General features: G+C 33.1%; 1 pseudogene; it reads right to left on the bottom strand.

Annotated features, from left to right (window-relative positions):
• Window positions 1–3,311: 3,311 nt before the first annotated feature.
• On the bottom strand, window positions 3,312–3,850 carry LOC113001877 (flavin-containing monooxygenase FMO GS-OX-like 8; annotated as a pseudogene).
• Window positions 3,851–4,406: the final 556 nt, after the last annotated feature.

Below are 4,406 nucleotides of genomic sequence, written 5' to 3'. Positions count from 1 at the left end.
AATAAGCAGATTTATGACCAATCCTACCACGGCACACTGACTTGCAGCAAAGAAAGTCTTACGGTATGTGAAAGGCACAACTAATCTTGGAATCTTGTATAAGAAAGGAGCAGGCAGCCCAAAATTAGTATCCTTTATAGATAGTGATTATGTTGGCGACTTGGATGATCGGAAAAGTACATCTGGATTTGTGTTTATGATGGGAACATGAGTAGTTTCTTGGGTTTCAAAGAAACAAACAGTGGTTGCCTTGTCTACCACTGAAGCAGAATATGTGGCAGCAACATTATGTGCCTGTCAATGTGTTTGGCTTGGACGATTACTAGAGAAAATTGGAGTCAAAGAGAAGACGAAAGTTGTGATTATGTGTGATAACAACTCTACTATGCAGTTGTCCAAACATCCAGTGTTTCACGGGAGAAGCAAACACATTGATGTCAAGTTTCATTTTCTTCGGGATTTGGTGAATGATGGAATAGTCAAGTTGAGTTTTTGTAGTTCTCAGGACCAGCTCACAGACATCCTGACAAAACCTTTAAAACTGGAACAGTTTGAGAAACTGCAGGCCATGCTTGGAGTAACTAGTATAGATGCATTGGTTTAAGGGAGGGAATGTCAAGATTAAATATGTTTTGTTTCTATTATGTTTCCTTAGTTTGTTTCTATTTGCAGTTGCAATTCTATTTTTTAGGAAGAATAAGTGTTGGTTCCTATTAGGTAAGGATCACATCCTAGGCATGTAAATGTGATCCGATGCAGTTTAACATTTCAAAAATTCAACTATATATATAGCATCTGTTCTTTGAAGATTAATAAGAGAGCATTCGTGCAATTTCTTTTATACACTTAGCTTGCTCTATCAGTTCCTCAAAATAGTTATAGGAATCTAATAGTACTATGGGCCTTTTATTTACTTTATCTTTTTATTTATTTTACAAAATGAATTCTATTTTATTTCCTATCAAATGAATAAATAAAACATCCTTTTTATTTTCCTTCAAACCATTATTTTAATTAATAAAGTTATTTCTCCCTATTTATTTAATTATAAAAACCTCATCATTTTTCTAAAATTTGATTTGTTTTTAAATAAAAATCTTTTTTAATTTATTTTACAAAAAATGGGGTGTTACAATTTTCGTCATCGCTGACGACGACTTCTTCCCGAATCCTTCTCTTCTCTCTTATAATATGTCATTGAAGTTCTATTCTCTTTCCTCTAATATGTCATTGAATAGAAAACATTGGTTTACTGTGTAGAAATTCCCTTAAGGAAGAACTGGAGCACTTAGACATTAAGGACGCGACCTTAAGCTGCTTGAACGTCAGTTGTTCATTTTTGCTAATCAAGTCTAACAAGGTTAGCAAAATTTTCTTTTGGCTTATAAAATATAAGACATCTAAATGAGAGTGTTTTTAGAAGCTATTTTTTAAAATTGTAAATGTTAGTTTGTTAGAAATATAAGTTTATTGGGTTTGATTCAATTTTCACAGTTCATAGTCCTAAATCAAGTTGTGCCTCAGGTTAATTGACGGCAAAACTTGAGTTTAGATAAGAAGATGCCATGAATTGAACAACTTTTCCATTTGTGCGGTTAGAACCTATTTTTTAAAATTGTAAATGTTAGTTTGTTAGAATCGAAATATAAGTTTATTGGATTTTATTCAATTTTCAAAGTTCAAAGCCATAAATCAAGTTGTGCTTTAGGTTAATTGACGGCAAAGCTTGAGTTTAGATAGGAAGATGCCATGAATTGAACAACTTTTCCATTTGTGCTGCTTATAAGCTTCTTACCTTATCTGTTGAAAGCCTAATTCTCAAATGTTGTAACTGTTGCTGGTGGTTTTCATTTGCTGAGTTATTATTATATTTATATATTTATCCCTATACATTTTAAAATTTTCATTTTTATTTTTATTTTTTTATTTCTCAATTTATAAGTTTAAGATGACATTTGGTATTTTATTAATTTTACTTATAATGTACTAATGTTGATACGACTGTAGAGATATTACCAATCCTTATTTATTTAACTTCTCCATGAAGATTGTAATTATCAATCCTTATTACTTTAAATGCCTATCAGTCCATTTTCCTTTTTGCAAATTTGAATTTTCGCCATTGGCTAAAAACTGTACTAGAATATGAATGAATGTGAATTGATAATGGGTGCTAGAAAACATTGTAGTGCAGACAGTAGATGTGGCTTGGTAGCTAGAAGATTGGACTATATGTATATATTTTTCCTAACAAAGAAGGATGCCATTATTCTATATAAAATTTCTAGTTAGGTTTAACTCAAATATTAATTTATTTATCATCCTTGAAATGCATATGATTTTCTTTCTTATTTGGTATTTTATTAATTTTACTTATCATTACTTGAAATGCATATGATTTTCATTTGCATGAAATATATGGACGAGTGGATTCTTTTTCTTTTTAATGAGTGAATAGGCAATTTAGTCTCTGAGATTGTACCCATTTTGCATATTAGTCCCTAACTTAATGTTAAATTCAAAATAGTCTCTATCTTTGCATAAGTGTTGCAAAATAGTCCTTCCGTTAAATTTTAAAGTAACGCTGTTAGTGAGGTCAATTTTAGTGCCACATGGACTATCCAACATGGCACTAAAGGATGACGTGGCATGGCACATGGACGTGCCTCTTAAAAGATGTCACGTCATTTGATGATAACAAAACTAGTAAATAGGAAATTTAGTCCCTGACTTTGTACACCTGTTGCATATTAGTCCCTAACTTAATGAAAAATTCAAAATAGTCTCTATCTTTGCATAAGTGTTGCAAAATAGTCCCTAACTTAAAAGATGCCAGAAATCATGCTTAAAGTGTTCATGCATTGCGAAGGTTGTGCCTTGCATGATTTTGCAACACTTATGCAAAGATAAGGACTATTTTGAATTTTTCATTAAGTTAGGGACTAATATGCAATATGGGTACAAAATCAGGGATTAAATTGCCTATTTACTCGTTTTGTTATCATCAAATGACATGGCATCTTTTCATAGGCACGTCCACGTGCCATGCCACGTCATCCTTTACTATCACGTTGGATAGTCCACGTGGCACTAAAATTGACCTCACTAACAGCGTTACTTTAAAATTTAACGGAAAGACTATTTTGCAACACTTATGCAAAGATAGGGACTATTTTGAATTTAACATTAAGTTAGGGACTAATATGCAAAAAAGGTACAATCTCAGGGACTAAATTGCCTATTCACTCTTTCTTTTGGTGAGGAAAAACATGTTGATTCATGTCATGTGTGCGCGAGTGAGAGACAGAGATCTAGAAACAAAGTGATGTCCACCTACCTTGAATATAGGGCAATCTAGGATTAGAGAAATGGCCAGTGGCCATAACTACTACGTCAAATACTTGTTCAAATCCTCACCAGGGACACCATAATTTAATGGTCCTACATAATGCACCTTTGTATTGAACTTGACCATCTCTCTCAACTTAAACCATTCACAAAAGTCCTAATGATCTGTATGGCTTGAAAGGAACTTTGTATGGCTTGGAAACTTCATTGTGTCTCCACCTTTCTTGACTAAAAAGAGGAAATTAGTTGACCCCATGATTTGTCTGGGAGACGTGAGCGTTAAAGACTCATAGATGTTGCTATGCATCTTTAGCCAAGGGTCCCTTCCTAAGGGATCCTCCTCTTGTACATTTGGGTCATATAGCCATTGACCTCCAATATCATGGTTTTGCTCCAACACAACCACCTTGTGACCTTCTTTTCTCACCCTCGCTAGCAATAGCCCCGAGGGTCTAGCTCTAGTTACACACACACTCTTGGACTGTTTTGTTTCCGAAACCATGGTTTGTTTGATAAGGATGGATTACATAAGTGGTAGAAGATACAAATTGCACTTGTTAAAATATTTATATGCATAATTAGTCATATATATTTTTTTTGTAAAACAAAATGTTGTAACTTTACACCAATTCAAGATACGGATTATTTCTTATTACATAGTTCTTGGACTTAAGAACATGACCCATTATGTGAAAAAAAATAAGAGATATTAATAGAGCACTAACTTATCCTCAGATTTTGATATGACAGTGATTAATTACACTAACACACCGCACACCCGTTACACCACACATGCATGTTTCTCTTAACTAGTGCTCTGAAGGAATTCAACAATAATCAAGGAAGTAAATCCAAGGCAACTGATAAATGGATTCCAATTAAAGTAAGTCATTTAAATAATGTTTGATCTCTTAAAAATGACAATTTATTACTGTATACACTAATTTTGGGATAACTTTGAATATCTAAATATCTTATTGAATTTAGTGTAATAAGCAAAGAGGAAGCACTGAGTGCGGCTATTACATGAACCATTGGATATCAACCATAGTCCTTGG

The sequence above is a fragment of the Glycine max genome, chromosome 6 (assembly GCF_000004515.6).
Source record: "Glycine max cultivar Williams 82 chromosome 6, Glycine_max_v4.0, whole genome shotgun sequence".
Taxonomy (NCBI): Eukaryota; Viridiplantae; Streptophyta; class Magnoliopsida; order Fabales; family Fabaceae; genus Glycine; species Glycine max.
Note: the sequence above shows the minus strand (reverse complement) of the source record. Positions and strands in the feature narration are given on the sequence as shown.